Raw genomic sequence first — 20,671 nt, 5'->3', positions numbered from 1 at the left:
AGGGTTCCCGGCTCTGTGTTATGGTTATGAGTCCCGGCCCTACGTCCTGTTCCCAAGGAGGGGTCCCGGCTCTGTGTTATGTTTATGATTCCCGGCCCTACGTCCTGTTCCCAAGGAGGTGCCCTGGTTCGGTGTTCCATGCTCCTGTCTCTTCTAGTCCAAGGCTCCGTACTCCTGAAGGCCCTAGTCCGGTCCGTGCCTCGTCCAGTCCTATCCGATTTCTGTCCATGTGCCTTTACCTGTCCTTGTGTCTCGCCCTACCCAGGAGTTCCTCACTCAAGCCATGTTCAGTCCTGTAGCCTTGTCTTGTCCTCGCCTAGTTCTGGAGTCCGAGCATGAGTCAAGTACCAGTTTCTGGTCCTTGCCCAGTCTCTGGCTCGGAGTCCATACCCAAGCCTCGAAGTACTTAAGACCCCAAGCCTGTCTCCAAGCTCAAGCCTCAAGACCCCAAGCCTCAATACCCTAGCCACTTCCCAACAGTAACCATGTCATGCCCTTGCCTAGTTTTGTGATCCGAGCCCGAGTCAAGACCCAGGTTCTGGGTCCTTGTCCAGTCTCTGGCTCGGAGTCCACGCCCAGGCTCCTAGTTCCTAGTTCCATGTCCTGGTTCCACTATCCGAGTCTAGTCCTAGCCTAGGCCCTGTGTCCTTGTCTCGTCCAGGCTCTGTGTCATGTCCAGCGTCCCTTCTTCTCCACTTCCCTTGCTTGCTTAACTCTGGTCCTCGTCCTGTTAGTGTCTGTGTCTCTTGCATTTGGGTCCGTTGCCAATGTCCCCATTGTGACACAGGGTGGAAATAACTCATTGAAGTGGGCAAATTTTTAAAAGTGATTGGAAGAAAGTATTCTTTACACAGAGTATGATGTGTGTATGGAACACCCTGCCAGGGGTGGTGATAGAGCCAGATACATTTGGGGCATTTAAGAGACTCTGAGGCAGGCACATGGATGATTGGAAAATTGGAGGGCTCTGTAGGAGGGAAGGGTTAGATTGCTCTTGGAGTTGGTTCAATGGCCGGCACAATCTAGCGGGCTGAAGGGCCTGTACTGTTCTTTGATCGATCCTACGCCACCTGCCAAGTTCCTGTCCGCACATTTAACCTGTCAGCGGCACGGCATGTGGCTGAATGGGAACAATGGACGAATTCACAACACAGAACGCGGAGTTTTTAATATTTGCTTGTCGGTGTGTTTGTGTGGTGTCTCTCGCACTCAGTTGAAAGGCAGTTACTGCGGAGTTCACGGCCATACAGTGGATCCACCAATCAGAACTGTTTTTTTTTATATAAGGAAGTGGGTTTACATTTCAACCTTGTTAGCTGGAGACGGCGAGGCGGTGGGGACTTTCTGTAGCTTCACGGAAGCTTCGCAGCGGAACATGAGCCAGGGACACGATCAATTACAAACGTGGTGATAACTGATGAGCGTTGAAATAAGATCGCGGGGGAAGCAACTGATTAATGACGTGCCTGTAATTTCGCAAGGGGATGAAATTGCAAGCAGGGAATTACAGGGGAGAACAGCCAAGGAAAACAGAGAGAGCTTCTTAGAGATGAAAGCCATTTAGTTCATTATAACCTATACAGGCTCTCTCCGCTCCATCCACACCGTCCCGACAGGCGCTCCCGGGGTCAGACACAGAATGAAGCTCCCTCCACACTGTCCCGTCACACACTCCTGGAGTCAGACTCAGAGTGAAGCTCCTTCCACACCGTCCCATCACACTACCGGGGTCATACAGGGTGAAGCTCCCTCCACATCGTCCCATCACACACTCACAGGGTCAGCCACAGAGTGAAGTTCCCTCCACACCGTCCCATCACTCACTCCCGGTGACAGACACAGAGTGAAACTCCCTCCACACCGTCCCATCACACACTCCCGGGGTCAGACACAGAGTGAAGCTCCCTTCACACCCCATCACTCATGCCCGGGGTCAGACACAGAGTGAAGTTCCCTCCACATCGTCCCATCACACACTCCCGGGGCCAGTACAAAGACATCAATCCTATATCCTTCCATAAGGCATAGGAACAGAAATAGGCCATTCAGCCCATCAAGTCTGCTCTGCCATTCTATCATGGCTGATTAATTATCCTTCTCAGCCCCATTTTACTGCCTTCTCCCTCTAAACTCTGAAACTCATACTAATGAAGAACCTACCAACCTCCACTTTAAATACACCCAATGACTTGATCTCCGCAGCCGTATGTGCAGTGAATTCCACAGATTCACCTCCCTGAAGAGATTCCTCCTCATCTCTATGTAAAGACACATCCTTGTATTCTGAGGCTGTCCCCTCTGGTCCTAGTCTCCCCCATTATACATAGAAACATAGAAACTCTGCAGCACAATACAGGTGCTCAGCCCACAAAGCTGTGCTGAACCTAAGGTTCATTATAGGAAATATTCTCTCCACATCCACTCTGTCGAGGCCTTTCATTATTCAATAGGTTTCAATTCAATGTTCCCACTGTGTACTTTCACTCATACACCCATCATCACAACCAAATTTCCTTGGGTACCGAGCAATTCAGTAACCAATTCATATAGTACGGTGTTTAGTTATTAGGTAATAATATTAAAACAGTTATGGAAGGGTATAAGCAGTTATGACTTTGGGACAAGAGGGTCTTAGTCCATGAGGCTGACTGTTTATTTCCCTACACAGATGATGCCGAACTTGCTGAGTTTCTGCAGCATTTTGCGTGCTGCCCTGGATTTCCAGCATCTGCAGGATCTAAAAATGAGGAATTCTGCAGATGCTGGAAATCCAAAGCAACACGTACAAGTCCTGAAGCAGCATCGATAGAGGGGTTGAATGAACTAGTCCTGGTGAAGGGTCCCGGCCTGAAACTAAGACTGTTTCTTCATTTCCAGAGGTGCTGCCTGACCTGCTGAGTTCCTCCGGCATTTTGTGTGTGTTACTCTCGCAGAGTCTTTTGTGCTTACGATCTCAGCTGGTGAAAGTCCCATTCGTATTTCTGACTAACAAACATCAAACGATGCGAAGCATCCGGGCGTAACGGTTACAGCGTCAGTAATCCGAAGATCGGGGTTCAATTCCCGTCACAGTCTGTATGGAGTTCTCCCCGTGGGTCTCTTCCCATTTCCTCCCATGTTCCAAAGATGTACAAGTTAGGGTTAGTGAGTTATGGGCATGGTATATCGGTGCCAGAATCATAGTGACACTTGGGGGCTTCCCACAGCACAATCCTCTTATTTGATTCCACGCAAAAACGATGTATTTCTCTGTATGTTTCAATATACACTGATATGTATTTGCACCTCTTGCACCTCAGACAGTTGAGGAAGTTTGGTATGGGTCCCCAAATCCTAAGAACTTTCTACAAGGGCACAACTGAGAGCATCTTGACTGGCTGCATCACTGCCTGGTGTGGGAACTGTACTCCCCTCAATCACAGGGTTCTGCAGAGAGTGGTGCGGACAGCCCAGCGCATCTGTAGTTGTGAACTCCCATAATTCAGGACATTTGCAAAGACAGGTGTGTAAAAAGGGCCCGAAGGATCGCCAGGGCCCCGAGTCACCCAAACTGTTCCAGCTGCTACCAGCCGGGAAATGGTACCGCAAGCATAAATGCCAGGATCAGCAGGCTGCAGGCCAGCTTCTTCCACCAGACCATCAGACTGAGGTACTCGCGCTGATCTGAGTATATTTCTGTGTTATATTGACCATTCTATTTATTATAAGTTATTGTAAATTACTATGATTACACACAGCACATTTAGACAGAGACGTAATATAAAGATTTTTACTCATGTATGTGTAGGGCAAGACAAGACAAGATGTAAGAAATAAAGTCAATTCAATTCAACATTTCAGTATTATGTATAGATATATATTTGTGTGTGTGTGTGTGTGTGTGTGTATGTGATTGAGCTTTCTTTATTGTTTAAATAATTCATTACTAGTTATATGCAGAAGTCCGTGCATGGCATACGTCATCACGCCATCACATGATATGCACGCATCTTGCTTCAAGTAAAAAATAAAGTTCGTCTTCGATTCCCCGTTCCCCTGCTCTCCTTTCAGTTCACTTATATTTTTGGAGTTGCAAAATTGAATTGAAGGAGTTGTCTGAGCATTGTCAGTTTGGTAACGGGCTTAATAAAGCACTGAGAGATAATTAATTTGTGGAAACTTACAAGACAGCACTCAAAACTGGCTCCTAACTGAAACACAAATTACATTCAGAAGAGCAATTGAAATAGCTATGTCAATGAAAACAGCAGACAGAGACACAATTGAACTGCAATCAGGAATGAAAGTGAGTGTGAACAAAATTGCAATATTGAAACAGAAAGTGGCCTGACCAAACAAATTGTGTTACCATTGTGACAGAGGTTCACATACACCAGACGAATGCAGACTTAAAGGTGAAACTTACAGAAAATGTAACAAAGTAGGACATACAAAGAGCATATCAGGCAGACAAAAACAAATGGACTGCACATGCAAGAGAAGAAGATGAAGTTGTCGTTTCAAAGGAGCACTAATCTTCATGATGCTGATGAAAAATCTGATTATGATGAGTGACACTGGATTGTGTAGCCTTTTAGATTTTCAATGTAAAAACTGGTAAGAGACAAACAATGACCTAGACTAGAAGTGAACGGCAATATTATTAAAATAGAATTGGACACTAGTTCAGCTGTTTCAGTCATTCCACAAAATGAGTTTGATCAGCTTTTCAAAGATATTAAACTGAAGGCTGTAGATGTCCAGGTATGAGTCTAAACTGAAGTTTGTAGTCCAAGTAAGAACCCAAACTGGAGAAAAGATAACTCCTGTGGAAATGACATTTGAAACAATGAAATACAATAACCATCAAGCCACACTGGGCTTGTATGTGGTAAAAGCAGGAGGACCATGATTGGCTGAGACAACTCTATTGGAGATCCATCCACCATTGGCATGCCACCACCCCTGCAGTAGAGTCATCTGAAAGCGAACTGAGAGGGACACTGCAGCGCTCAAGGATGGCATTGGAAACATATCAAGGGTAAAATAGTGTTAACTAAATTGCATCCTCGTTGGCTACAGAGACCGTACCAAATGGTTGGAAAAGACAACCCCTTGTTCGAGAAAGGGAATAGGGAAAACCCTGGGAGTTTATTTCAGTAGTGGGAGAATTATTGGAGATTTCAGAGAGAAGATTTATGAGCATTTGGAGAAGCAGGGTCTGACTAAGTACATTCAGCATACGGAGTGATTCATTTTTGAAGGTCGAATTTGAAGGCAGAATACAGGGATAATTACAGGTTTCTTAGCAGTGTGGAGTGACAAAGGAATCTTGGTATCCACATCCATTGATCCTCAAAGTTACTGAGGAAGTTGATAGGATGGTTGGCCTACATTAGTCAGGGGCTTGAGTTCAATTAAGCCGCGACGTAATGTTTCAGCTCTAAAAAAACCTCACTTGGAATATTGTGCTCTCTTCTCTTTGCCTCATTGAAGAAAGGAAGTGGAAGCTTTTTTTAGAGAGGGTGCAGAGGAGATTTACCGGGAAACTGACTGGATTAGGGAGCCTGTCTTATGAGGATAAACTGAGTTCCTTAGGGCTTTTCTCTTTGCAGTGAAGGAGAACAAAGGGTGACTTAATAGAATTGTACAAGATGATGAGGGAGATTGATCGAGTGGACAGTCAGCATCTTTTTCCCAGGAAAAAGTGGCTAATATGAAGGGGCATAATTTTAAGGTGATTGGAGGAAAGTATAGGGAGGATGTCAGGGGTAAGAATGGTGGGCGCATGGTCGTGGTAGAGGCAGATACATTAGGGACATTTAAGAGACTCTTAGATAGGCACATTGAGAATAAATGGAGGGCTGTATGGGAGGGGAGGAATAGATTGATCATAGAGTAGGTTAAAAAGTCGGCACATCATTGTGGGCCGAAGGGCCTGTACCGCATTGTTATGTTCTTCTTTCTATGTTCCCGGAGCACCTGGGAGAAACCTGTCCAGTCAGAGTGAGATGGCGTAAAGTACACACTCAAACACTCCAGAGGGCGGGTTTGAACACCCCGGTGCTACGGGGCAGCGGTTCTAATCAGCGTGCAGCCCTGTGCAGGGGAACAGCTTCACGAGTGACATCAAAGACAGTCGTCCATCTGCGAGGACAAAGGTGTTGACCTTCCTTCCCCCTGAATGACTGGATGCACCCAATGTGTGACTGCTGGAAACGCGAGTTCACGGTACTGGTAATTCTATCGGCACTGGCTGTGAGGTCCCAATGATACACACAAGTGGGTTTCCCTGTCCGGGGCGTTACATAAACCACTCATTATTTATTTTATATATTATTATTTCTGTATTTTAGTTTAACAAATTATTTCCATATTAGAGTTCAAAGTAAATTTATTATCACAGTACATATATGTCACCATTTACAGTAGAACAAAAATATTTATTTACGGTACTGTGCAAAAGCCTTGGGCTTCCTAGATTTTTTTTACATACTTCTTGTTTTAGATGTTTACCTTTTGTCTTCTGCATTAGTCTATCAGTAGAAAAGAGCAAATTTTAGATTTCCAAACACTCAATTTCCAAAGTATTACATGTGACAGAGAAATGATTCATTTTCTTAAATAAAGTAGCATGTTAAGTATTAGAAAGTTTCAAATAAAACCTGATTACTTTGTCAGTATCTATCCCTTGTGTAAGGTTGAACAAAAGTAACAGGTGCTAATGATCAATGATGTAATGAGCTGAATAAACTAAACTGATTATCCGAAACAGAAGTGGGTGGGGAAGGAATCAAAAGGACAACCAAACTGAAAGGTGAGGGTGTGGCAGATCTGTCAGTTTAACCTTCAAATCATCAATTCTTCCACCGCGGCAAGAGTGAAGATAACAACAAGAGGTGGTCCAGTGATGGGGTGAATGAAATTGAGTGAAGTTGTCCCCTCTGGTTCAGTGACCAGATGGTCAAGGGGTAACAACGTGTCCTGAACTTGGAGGCTGCTGCACCTTCTTCCTGATGGCAGCAGTGAGACAAGAGCTTGTCCTGGGGAGTGGGGGTCCCTGATGATGGATGCTGCTTTCCTGCAACAGTACTCTGTGTAGATGTGCTTGGTGAATATATAAATTACATACGGTACTGTGCAAAGATCTTGGGCACATATGTATAACTAGGGTGCACTTTTTACACGGTACTGCAATTTTGCACAGACTGCACAGTACTGCTTTTGTCAACGTGGAGCGGAGAGTGAGTTTGTAAATCTGGCGGGAGCAAAGAATATTGGGAATGGTAAGGGTGGAGCTCCGCGGGAGGTGTGTGGGACAGGTGGCAGAGAAGGAGTGCCAGGAGTGGGGGGGCGGCATGGTATCATTTGATTGGTTTATTGATCATTACAGAATACCTCTCTGGTTCTTCCTGCTCCCTTCCAATGCTACAATGCCATCATAGAGAGAATGCTTCCATCAGCCACCCATCACACACTGTCAGAACCTTTTCACGGTATATAAAAACTACGTGAGCTGTCAGGTCAGGAGAATTGTGGGACAATGTAGAGGGAGCTTCACTCTGTGTCTGACCCCGGAAGTGTGTGATGGGACAGTGCGGAGGGAGCTTCACTCTGTGTCGGACCCCGGGAATTTGTAATGGGAGAATGCGGAGGGAGCTTCACTCTGTGTCTGACCCCAGGAATGTGTGCGATGGGACTGTGTGTGAAAAATAATAATAATAAATAAATATCAAGAATATGAGATGAAGAGTGCTTGAAAGTGAGCCCATAGTTTGTGGGAACATGTCAGTGATGGGGTAATAGAAGTTATCCACACTGGTTCAGGACCCTGTTCGTTGAGGGGTAATTACTGTTCCTGAACCTGATGGTGTGAGTCCTGAGGCTCCTGTATCTCTTTCCTGATGGCAGCAACGAGAAGAGAGCATGACCTGGGTCACTATAATTGTTAAATGTTTCTGTTTTCTCGTTGAATGTCACGCCCTGATCAACACACCACAGCATCCAGACCATCTCCTCTCACTGTCTCCTGGAACCTCAGGTCCCACACTAACAGGGTCAGGAACAGTTATTACCCCTCAGCCATCAGGCTCCTGAACCAGCGTGGATAACTTCACTCACCCCATCTCTGAACTGATTCTACAACGAATAGACTCACTTTCAAGGACTTTACAACTCGTGTTCTCAGAGTTATTTGTTTGTTTGTTTAATATTTTGAACTTTGACTACGATTAACGGAGTGAAGCTCCCTCCACTCTGTCCCATTACCCACTCCCAGGGTCAGACACAGAGTGAAGCTCCCTCCACAACATCCCATTACACACTCCCGGGCTCTGAGTTTATGAATTTTATACATCTTCGTTCCAAACTGGTGTTTAGCTGATGATCTGTGCTCACTTTCCATTTTATTTCACTTGGACAATATAAAAACAGTTTCAATTTTGCATTTTCTTTTCACATCATTAATTCTCACACTCCCAGGTGCAAGTGACAGTGTTTAGAAACTTCCCTGCAGAAAACGTAAAAGAAAAAGGAAAAGACAGGTTAAACACAGAGTGACTGATAGATGGGTGCAAAGCAAAGTTTTTCACTGTACTTCGAGACATGTGACAACGATGAACCAATTTTCGTTTGCTGGTTACAGGTTTGTTGGTCTGTCAGACAAGGTTCAGACTGGAAGGATGACTTGCTGACTGTGGTAAGATTGGCAACACTGCAAAGTCTGACCAATCACTTCAGAAAACGTCAGCGGCACTCACCTTCCCCTGTGTTGTTTCTACCTGTCAGGAGGTTACTTACTGCAGAATCTCCCCGGGCAAACTCCTCCCCACCTGCAAGAGAACACACCGAAGCTGAAACCCCTGATTCACAAACATTGGGAAACTTCAGGGAAATAGGGGGATGAGAAGATGAATCTGTGGTGAACCAAAACAAGTGTCGGGGGATGTCAGGAGGTTGTTTTTACTGAGTTGTGGATGAGGATGTTTAACAGAGGCAGGAGATTGAAATGGTAGAGCAGACTCAATGGGCCAAATGGTCTCGTTTTCCTCCTATGCCTTATGGATGCATGGAAGGCGCTGTCAGGGGTGGTGGTAGGTACATTAGGGGAATTTATGGAACTCTCAGACAGGCAAATGGATAATTGAAAAAAATGGAGGGCAATGTGGGAGGGAAGGGTTAAATCGAAGTTGGAGTGGGTTAAAGGGTCAGTACAACATCTTGGGCTGAAAGGCCTGTACTCTGCTGTAATGGTCGATATTCTGTTTGGGGGATGAGGGGGTGGGTCCATCGCAGAGATGAATGAGGTCCTCACCTTTAGTGCATCGCTCTGCCCAGGTACAGTGTTACCAGCGACCCGATAACTCCCACTGTGACTCCGACTGCACAGACAATAATCCCGGATGTGGGCACAGGAGGAGGCAGATCTGTGGGGTAAAGTCAGGACGGCAGATTGAGTCCAAATTCGGCACGTCCCTGAGGACTCTGACCAGATTTTTTTTAGATGTACCCCGGATTGCATCCTATCTCGATCACAACACGTCACAGAACCAATATCCTCTCCATGGACTCTTGTCTACACTTTTCGCTGTCTCAGTAAAGCAGCCTGTATAATCAAAACCCCCTCCCACCCTGGGCATTCTCTCTTCTCCTCTCCCCCTTTGGGCTGTAGATACAATGGCCTGAAAGCACGTCCCACCAGGCCCAAGGGTAGATTCTACCCGATTGAAGGGAGCCCTTGCGTGTTAAAGCTCTCCATGTCTCTCGAACTTTATTTGTTATCCTGCACCTCACTTTCTCTGCAACTGTTTAAACTATATTCTTTAAAGAATTTATCTTTTTCGAGATATTGCCTTGTACCAGGCCCTTTTAGTACTGGATGCTGCTACTGAAGACGGGCGACAGTTTACTGGTGGTACATAAAGCAAGAAACACAACTAAATACTTTATTAATAAGACGTTTTCTGTGGAAAATCGTGGTAAACAGTTGCCGCAAACCGTGAAGGGGCATGCGGGTGCGATGCAAAGTCGGAGCGAGGTCTAGGTCGGGTAAAGTTAAAATGTGGGCCCAGGCTCAGAGCGTATGGGCGTGACAGGGCCTAGGTCCTGGAGAGGGTAAACACCCCGGTGTTTGGACAATATGAATGCCAGGCCTGATGGATTGAAAATACAGGGTGTCGGCACCGGAGGTGAGGGTCGGACCGGTTCTGCACGCCACCCCGCTATGCTCACTTTGCTCTCTGCTATGGCCAAGGCTGTGGGCCTACTCCAGGCTTCATGTCCGTGAGCTCCAATGCACCGTCAACTGAGGCTCTGTGTCTTTCCTTCTAAATGCTGCTGCTTGCTTTTAATCTTTGCACGAATTGTGTCTTCTTTTTTCTTTCTTTGGGTGTTAATTAGCGTTTTGTTAATGAGTTCTTTTGGATTTTCTGTTTTGTGGCTGCCTGTAAGGAGACAAATCTCAAGGCTGTATAATTTATACATATTTTGACAACAAATGCACTTTGAACTTTGAACGAGCAATCACAGCAATGTGATTAACTTAACTATTAACTCAGCACTCATGTGACCAATTAGCCTACTGATCTATACATCTTTGGGATGTGGGAGAAACTGTTGTATCTAATATTTTAAAAATATTTGAGTAAAATTGTATACATATTGGTTGATGCAGCATTCTTGTTTGTTTAAATAATTCATTTTGGGTTATATGTACAAATACGTGAATTGCATACGTCAGCAGGTGACTGTGTGATACGTGCGCGCCTTACTTAAAGTAAACACTAGTTAGATCAGTATTTTGGGGAATGCATCGATATTTACAGGGGGTCTCGGGGAGTGTGTCAGTTTTTACAAGGGGTCCTGGGGAATGCGTTGGTATTTACAGGTGGTCCCAGGGAGTGTGCTGGTATTTACGGGGTGTCCCGGGGAGAGTGTTGGTAATTATGGGGTGTATTGGGGAGTGTGTCGGTATTTATAGGGTGTCCTGGGAAGTGTGTTAGTATTTATAGGGGGTCCTGAGAAGTGCGTTCGTATTTGTAGGGGTCCCGAGGAGTGTGTCAGTAGTTCCACGATCCCTGAAGTTGTATCAGGATTGCAAAAGTCTCATGAATGTTGATAAAATCTAGCGGACAGTAAGGATGTCAGGATTGAGAGGCCTTGATGTTTACAGCTTTGCTCCATAACAGAAACCTTGGTTTTAGATACATGAGCCATGGTATTCTCTCCCTGCCCTTTCCCAGCCAACATACCTAGTGAGATGGTCAGCCCTTCCTCAAAGCTGACGTGTGCTGCCCGACAGCTGAATGTGTCCTCGTCCTTTGGCTCGATCCCAATGTACTTATAGACGTTGAAGGTCCAATCTGACTCCACCACCAGCTGCGATGATCGGACAGGCCCGGTGAACGGCTGCCTGTTGATCAGGAAGCTGAGCTTGATCTCGAATGGTTAGAAGTTCTCAGTGTAACACTGCAGGGTCTTCGACTTCTCTGGAGCATAACCGTCTTCCGTCCAGATGTGGATGGTGGGTTTCTCTGGGACACGGAGCAACGGTCACCGTGAACAGATCAAAGGTAAATGTCAATGTGGAAAGGTCAGCGTGAATGGGGCAAAAGTAACTGTGAATGGCCACAGATATGTCCTGAACACAACTAAACCTGTCCCTGAAATTCTGGGCAAATCAGGCGTAAGAAGGCCTCAAAGCTTCAGAGAAGGGATATATAAAGGTTTAGCGAAAGGGCAAAGGTCAGGGATATGGAAAGATTTCGTGAAAGGGCAAAGGTCAGGGATACGGAAAGGTTTAGTGAAAGGTCAATGATCAGGGATATGTAAAGTTTTAGCGAATGGGCAAAGATTAGGGATATGGAAAGAATTAGCGAAAGTGCAAACATCAGGGATAGGGAAAGGATTAGTGAAGGGGCAAAGATCAGGCAGTTATACGAAAAGGACAGAAGTGCAGCTGGTAGAGCCACTGCCTCATCCAGCTGACAGAGCCAGACGATGTGATGGAGGAGGGTGCTATTGGACTGAAAGACAATTAGACAGGTACACAAGTAGGCAAGATACATTGGCCAAATGCAGCTGAGGGGGTCTAGTTCAGTTCAGAATGGATCACGAGAAGGTTCGAAATGTTTATAAAATTGAACTATTCACAAATGTTCACAAGTGTTGAGTTGTATGAGAAGTCGTTGAGGCCTAATTTGGATCATTGTGTGCATTTCTGGTCACCTGTCTGCAGGAATAATAACAATAAGATTGAAAAAGTGCAGAGAAAACTTATGAGGACTTGAGGACTTGAGGACCGGAGTTATTGGGAAAGATTGAATAGGTTAGGACTTTACTCCCCAGAGTGTAGGAGAATGAGGGGAAGATTTGATTGAGATAAACAAAATTATGAGGGGTGTAGAGAAGCTAAACACGAGCAGGCTTTTTCCGCTGAGGTTGGGCGAGACTGGAAGTAGAGTTTGTGAGTTGAGAGTTAAGGGTGAAGTGAAAGGGAACCTCAGAGGTGTTGAGAATGTGGAACGAGCTGCCATCAGAAGTGATAGTTGTAACTTTGATTTCAATATTTAAGAGATTCACCTGGATGGGAGGGGCATGGAGGGTGATACCCGGGCGCACGCCGATTGGTTGATAGTTCGGCATGGGCTAGATGGGCTGAAGGTCCCGTTTCTGTGCGCTATGACTCTGCGCGGTGACTCACTTTTCAGGACGCTCGAACTGTTCGTGAACTTCATCATCTCCTTGGTGATGCCCTGCTGCCAGGTCTGAATCCCGCTCGACCTCTCCTTGAACCGGTTCACCTCATCTTGGCCGAGCTCCTTTACCCCGTCTGTCTCAATTCCGTTGATGAAGAACATCCGGCGCTGGTAATCGTCGAAGAGGAAGGGAGAGGTGTTCGCGTCGAAGACCTTGCCATTGGTTTCGGAACTCGGGCTGTAGCTGTAATACAGCCTTTCTGAGACGCTTTTAAACACTTGGAATAAAGTGAGAAAGAAGTTAGGTACCGTATATGCCCACCCTTTCCTTGATCACGTCCAAAGTAAATAAATTATCAAAGTACATCTACAATCACTGGCCACGTTATGAGGTACACCTGCTCGTAGTACTCAACCAATCACATGGCAGCAGCTCAATGCGTAAAAGCATGCAGGCATAGTCAAGAGGTTCAGTTGTTGTTCAGATCAAACATCAGCATGGGGGAAGAAATGTGATTTAAGTGACCATGGAAAGATTGTTGGTGCCAGACGGGGTGGTTGGAGCATCTGAGAAGCTGCTGGTCTCCTGGGATTTTCACCTGCAACTGTCTCTGGAGCAGTGGTTCCCAACCCGGGTCCATGGGCCTTTGATTAATGGTTGGGGTCCAATACACAAAACAGGTTGGGAACCCCCGTTCTAGAGTTTACAGAGAATGGTGTGAAAAACAAAAACAAAAAAAAAAATCCAGCGAGCAGCAGTTCTGTGGGCAAAAACGGCTTGTTAATGAGAGAGGTCAGAGGAGAATGGCCAGACTGCTTCAAGCTGTCGGGAAGGCAACGGTAACTCAAATAACCACACGTTACAGCTGTGGTGTGCCGAGGAGCATTTCTGAGCACGCAGCACGTTAGAGCTGGTAGTGGCTAGGCTACAGCAGCACATAAACTTAGTGGCTGTCGTGGAAATATTAACTGGGAGCACCTGAGTGACCTTGAGTTTCGTTTTAAGAGTTTATTAACATGATAGCATGGAGGGCCTGCAGCAGTCTCCACCGCCAACAGAGCTCTATCTTTTAGGTTATACATAGCTCACCATATACTACCCTGAGATTCATTTTCTTACAGGCCTTCACAGTTTTGTTGAGGCCCTCCGTTGGTCGGGGACAACTCTTATTGCATCCTAGCGGTCTACATGGTATGCAAGCCAGGGCAGTCCGATATGGAGCGCAAGCTGTTGTCCCTGTCGCAAGCTTCCCCTCTCCACGCAGCCGTGAATCCAAAGGAACGGCGGAGACCGATACAGTTTGGCACCAGCCAGTGTTACTCGTGTTGCCAATCAGCATTTAACTCAACGTGGGGACTCCAGCTCCGGATAATTCCTCGGAGTTTATTCCCGAAGCCTAGCCCATGACTGGGTATAGCCTCAAGGCAGCAGAGGTTTGAGGGTTTTCCTTCTACAAGATGAGCTGCCAGCCATATCTGCCCGATGCGACTGGTTTTACGGTGCCAGTCACCGCCTTTGCCCCTTCTCCAATGGGTTTAGTAGCTAAGCCACACGTGAAAGCCAAGAGCTGGACTTGGTTGTCAGAGGCTATTGGAGGCGCACGCCATTGGGAGCATTTAATAGATAGTAGGAGCTTATTCCCACTACCTCTCCGGGCTATGGGAACTTTAAGGAGCCTAATGAAAAGCTACAAAAACTTATCAGCAACCAATGTGCAAAAAAGAAAAGTGTGCAAATGCAAAAAAAGAAGATAAATGAGTAAATAAATAATACTGAGAACGCGTAGAGTCCTTGAAAGTGAGTCTGTAGGTTGTGGAATCGGTTCAGTGCGGAGGTGAGTGAAGTTCTCCACACAGTGAAGAAGCTAGCATGCAGACTCACTCCCAAATAAACAAAATTCCATTCTTCATACTGTACAGCCCTTGAGGGAGAGACGCTGGCCAAGAACGTTTACTCCTCTTTCAGTGAAGCCGAACTGTTGTTAGTCATTCAGGGACCAACAGACATACATTTGGACCAGAATCTGGCCATTCGGCCCATTGAGTCTGCTCTGCCATTCCATTGTGGCTGACTTATTATCCATCTCAATCCCATTCTCCGGCCTTCTCCACGTAACCTTTAACACCCTTGCTAATCAGGCCCCTGGTTTAAATATACTCAATGACTTGGCGTCCACAGCCCCATCTATGGCAATGGATTCCAGAGATTCATCACCCTCTGGATAAAGAAATTCTTTTCAGTATCCAATAGGTTTCAGTGAGATGTCTCCCCCCCACCCACCTAATTCTTCTAAACTCCAGCGAGAACAGGCCTAGAGCCATCAAATGTGCCTCGCACACTAATCCGTTCATTCCCAGGATAATTCCTGTGAAGTTCCCCTGGATCCTCTCCAATGCCGGCACATCATTTCTTCGAGAAAAGGCCCAAGCCAGTTCCATTTTCCCAGGCCAGACTTGCCTAATGCAAGGGAGCATAACGTTAAAGTGACTGGAGATGTTAGGGTCAAAAACAGATGGTGTGTCCTAGCTATCGTTATACGCAAGCCAGGGCAGTACGATATGGGGAGCAAGCTGTTACCCATGTAACAGGCTTCCCCTCTCTATGCAGCTGATGAATCCAAAGGAACGGCAGACGCCGATACCGTCAGGCATCAGCAGCACCGCAGGCGTTGCCAGTCAGTGCTGAAATCAACGTCGGACTGTCTTACGGACTCCAGCTCTGGATTTTCCCCTTGGGGTTTACTCCCCATGAGTGGGTATAGCCCCAAGGCAGCAGAGGTTTGAGATCAGAGTTTTCCTTCTCCTATACCAGCTTCCAATGTTGGCCGATGAACCCCATCTGCCTGATGCAGAGGTAGTTTTTTAAACACAGACTATGTGGGTATGTGGAACACCCTGCCAGGGGCAATGGGAGAGGAAAATTCCTTAGAGACATTTAAGGAACTCAGATGGATGATAGAAAAATGGAGGGTTACATAGAAGAGAAGGGTTAGATTGATCTCAGAGTAGGTTAAAATGTTGCCACAACATTGTACGTCAAAGGACCTGTTCTGTTCTAAGTTCCAGATTCAGGCATTGGTCAGACGACACTTGGAGTATCCAGGGAGCCCGAGTTCGATCCTGACCCGAGGTGCTACCTATGTGGAGTTTGCAAGCTCACTTTGCAAACACTTTGGCTTCTGCAGGATGCTCCAGTGTCCCCTGCACGTCCCCAAGTTGTGTTAACGAGCCAATGTAGTATCAAGGATCAATATTATTCACCACAGCTATCTGTTAGTCTCGTGAGACCATGGATTTGCGCCTTGGAAGGTCTCCAGGGCGCAGACCTGGGCAAGGTTGTATGGAAGACCGGTAGTTACCCATGCTGCAAGTCTGCCCTCTCCACACCCACTGATGTTGTCCAAGGGAAGGGCACTGGAGCCGATGCAGCTTGGCACTGGTGTCGTCGCAGGGCAATGTGTGGTTAAGTGCCTTGCTCGAGGAAACAACATAAAGACATAAATACCAGCATGTATTTACAATGTAAACAGCATTATAAAATTGGTTTGAAGTGTTTGCAGTGCGATGATGGAGTAATAGATAGAGGGGGTGGGGGAGGTAACTAGAATGGTGGATCAGATTAACTGCCTGGGGGAAGAAACTTTTAAGATGGCGTGAACGCTGTGTTTTAATAACCGTAGAGCGCTTTCCACAAGAATAAATTACTGTTTTATTTCTATTCTGACATGTTCCAGCACCTGTACAACGAACTTTGCTAATTCCCATGATGTTAATCTTTAGTCTTTCCATTTCATTTATCACATTGTCCAATCTTCCTGCTTGATATAGGGTTCTGACATTCCATTCTAATAGGGTAGGAATTCTTATGGATGAAAACATGGTAAAGTTTGTTTTAGGACATTGGGCAGTATCAGAAAGAGTGCTCCTTGTTAGATTCAGAGGACAACCATTTGATTTAGCGATTATACAGGTATATGCACCAACAACAGATGGAACAAATGAGGATATAGATAAATTCGAAGAAGAGCTTGAACAAGCAAAGAATGGATGCAAATCTAAAGATATAGTTATTATCATGAGAGATCTAAATGCTAAAGTAGGACAAGGTGCAGATGGAAATACCATAGGAAAATTTGGACTAGGGAAAAGAAATGAAAGAGGTGAGAAATGGGTAGAATGGTGCAAGATGAATAATCAGGTCATTATGAACACCTACTTTAAAAACCATCCAAGAGGCTTGTGGACCTGGAAAAGTCCAGCTGATAACACTAGAAATCTAGAAATCAAACTGACTTTATTACTATAAACCAAAAACTTAGAAACTCAGTGACCCAATGCAAAACATATCCAGGTGCAGTCTGTAACAGTGACCATAACCCAGTAATATGTCACGTAAAGGTAAAACTTAAAAAACTAAAGACGCAAAATCCTGAACAATCCCTTGACTGTTTCCAATTAATTAAAGAAGAAACATTAAGACAAAAATTTACAATTGAAGTAAGGAATAGATTTCACAGTCTAGAAATAGCATCTGTTGAAGATGTTCGCCATCATGTAAAAATGAAGTTTAACTCTCCAAAGGATGCCTTGGTAGAATCAGCAAAGGCAGTGATTCCTAAAAAAAGAAAAAAAGAACAAAGAATAAATGGATGACAGATGAAATCAAAAATCTAATGGAAGGAAGGAGACGGAATAAAGCAAAAAAAGTTGAAAGCTTACGTCAAAAAGCCAAAGAAGAATGGTTAAACTAGGAATATGAGCAGCTGGAAAGAATCTCTATTACTGATCCAAAAAGGTTACATCAACAAATCAAGAATATCACTGGTAAAAAGCTCCTCTGTTCTTCAGGTGGCTGTTTGAAAGCAAAGGACGATACCATTATCATGGAAATAGATGAGATTATGAACAGATGGACTGAGTATATTCAGGAATTGTTTGAAGATGATCCAGGCGGAAAACCAGAAATTGAGAAGAACATGCAAGGTCCAAGTATTTTAAAATCTGAAGTTCGTAATGCAATATGATGAAGAAAGGAAAGGCAGCAGGTCCTGATGAATTAGTAATAAAACAAATTATCACCCTTGAAGATTATGGAATTGAAAAACTTACTGATTTAATCAATGACATTTATCAGACTGGAATAATACCAGAAGAGATGATAAAATCTGTATTCATCACTCTTCCTAAGAAACCTGCAGCAATAGAATGTGAATTACATAGAACCATAAGTTTAATGAGTCGTATCACCAAGATAATTCTAAGAATTTTGATGACAAGAGGTAAAAATAAGATACAAGCTGAAACAGGTAAAGAACAATGTGGTTTTGTGAAAGACAAAGGTACAAGAAACGCGATATTGATGTTAAGGATACTATCAGAACGAGCTGTTCAAGTGCAAAAAGATTTGTTTGTTTGTTTTATTGACTGCACAAAAGCATTTGATAAAGTAAAGCACATAAGTTATTTGAAATATTACAGAAAACTCTAGATCTAGATTCAAAAGTCCTCCGCCTAACCAGAAATCTGCACTGGGAACAAACTGCCACTGTAAGAATAGATGGTGAAGTAAGTCAGTTTACGCAAATCAAGAGAGGCATTAGACAGGGGTGTGTTTTCTCCCCTGATTTGATTAATGTGTACTGTGAAACAATATTACAAAAAATGAGACATCTTGGGAATCAAAGTTGGCAGTGAAAACATCAATAATTTCAGATATGCGGATGACATTATGTTAATTGCAAGTACTGAGGAAGAACTACAAAACTTAATTAATATAGTTGTTGAAGAAAGTGCAAAAACGGATCTATCTATCAATTGCAAAAAGACAGAATGTATGGTGATATCCAAAAAGAAGGCGAATCCTATCTGCAGGCTGAGAATAAATGGGGAAGACATAAAACAAGTATATAACTTTTGCTACTTTGGAAGCTGGGTGACATCAGATGGCAGGTGTGACATGGACATCAAAAGGAGAATAGGGATGGCAAAAGACACCTTTACAAGAATGAAGAGTATACTGACCGAAACTAAACGAATTGTAGCAGCAGAGATGCAAAGAATATCATGGACGAAACGAATATCTAACGAGGATTTCATGAACAGAGCAAGCACAAAAAGAGAAATAATGTATGAGAACATCAAAAGGCAACGTGCCTTCATTGCACGTGTGATTCAGAAAGAGGAGTTAGAATGCATGGTAATTATGGGAAAGACTGAAGGGAAGAAAGCAAGAGGAAGACAAAGACAAATGATGATGGAGACAGCAGCCAGAAAACTAGAAATGAATACCAATGAATTGATCCACTTGATCCGAAACAGGAGCGCGTGGGCCATGGCAGTCAAAGCTCAAACTGGGCATGGCACCTGATGATGATGATGAGAGCGCTTTCCAGAGGGGAGGGTCCGCGAGGATTTTTCCTGCACACTTCTTTGTCCTGGACACGCACAAGTCCTGCAGTGATGGTAAACTGCAGCCAATGCAGGGCACTGCCCTCACAGTTCGCTGTAGTTTTTGTCTACTGTGCGAGGATACAGTGAGATGATTGCTGGTTTCTTAGGAGGTTAAGAAAACTCTGCTTGTCACTGACCATCCTAACTTCTGTCGAGAGTGTCCTGGCTGGTTACATCACGGCTTTCATGCGCAGGAATAGAAGGAGCTGCAGAGATTAGTGGACTCAAGCCAATGCATCACAGGCCCATCCCTTCTCACCATCAGTAGTGTTTGCCTCAGGAAAGCAACATCAAAGATTGCTGACCACTCAGGGCCACACCATCACTGCGCAGCTCCCATCGGTACTGGAGCCTGAAGTCCCACCCCACCAGGTTCAGAAACAGCAACTTCCCTTCAACCATTCGGTTCTGCAACTGACTGGCACAACTCTGATCACCACCTCGGTACAGTAACTGACCTTGATTACCGCTGGATCATGGTGTAGAAATATCTCTATTTTTCCCTTTCAGGGTTCTTTTGAAGACGCTGACCTGGAGTTACACGCTGACTTCAGTTCCTTGCGGGAATGGGACCCGCTCTCGGGGTCTCACGACTGGCCGTTATTCGTTATGCCAAGGACGCGGCCTAGAAGATGCGCGAGCCTTCAGGGTTCCGGGATTTCGTGGCTCTGGAGGCGTGCAGACTTGAGGTCGGTGCCTCAGCAGGAATTTGGTGTGCCGTAGCAGCAGAGAGCTGGCTGCTAGCTGTGTGCCCAGAGACCCAAGCTCTTTGGGCACAGAGCTCGGAAAAAGCGATGCAACAGACTTTTAACACAGTGAATCAGCCCATCGAGTGTACTTTGTCATTCAATCCTAGCTAATATAGCACGCCTCTCAACCCCATTCTCCTGCCTTCTCCCCGTAACCTTTAATGTCCTTACCCATCGAGAACTTTTCTAACTCGGCACGGTAGTATAGCGGTTAGCGTGACGCTTTACAGAACCAGCAACCTGGGTTCATTCCCTCTGGTGTCCGTAAGCAGTTTGTACGTTCTCCCCGTGACCGCGTGGGTTTTCTCCGGGTGCTCCGGTTACCTCACACCATCCAAAGATGCACCGGTTGGTAGCTTGATTGGTCATTGGGCTAGGATTAATTTATGGGGCTACAGGATGGAGTGGCTTGAGGGCCAGAAAAGCCTGTTCCTCTCTGAATTTCAACCTCCGATTAAAAATTACATATCAGCCTCCGCTTTAAATGACTTGGCCTCCGACATCTTGGGAATATTCGGTGAGTTTTATTTCCATGAAAAGACCAATTTCCTGTTTTGAACTGGTCTAAGGGGGAGTTTTCTCCTCGTCGTATCTCTGTGACATCTCCCCCTCACCACCCGCCCCCCAGCTTTGCGATTGAGATCAGTCACTAACATTGTGCTGTGGGATTACATCATTTCTGAGAAAGCTGCTGGTCCATTTTGAGCCAAGCCTTATTATAAACAGACCTTTTGGGTTTGCCCAGAAATATCGACCAGGATTTTAGATATTTAACCCAGTTATGTAAAGATAAGAAAG

Source organism: Mobula birostris, chromosome 29 (genome assembly GCF_030028105.1).
Source record: "Mobula birostris isolate sMobBir1 chromosome 29, sMobBir1.hap1, whole genome shotgun sequence".
NCBI lineage: Eukaryota > Metazoa > Chordata > Chondrichthyes > Myliobatiformes > Myliobatidae > Mobula > Mobula birostris.
Note: the sequence above shows the minus strand (reverse complement) of the source record.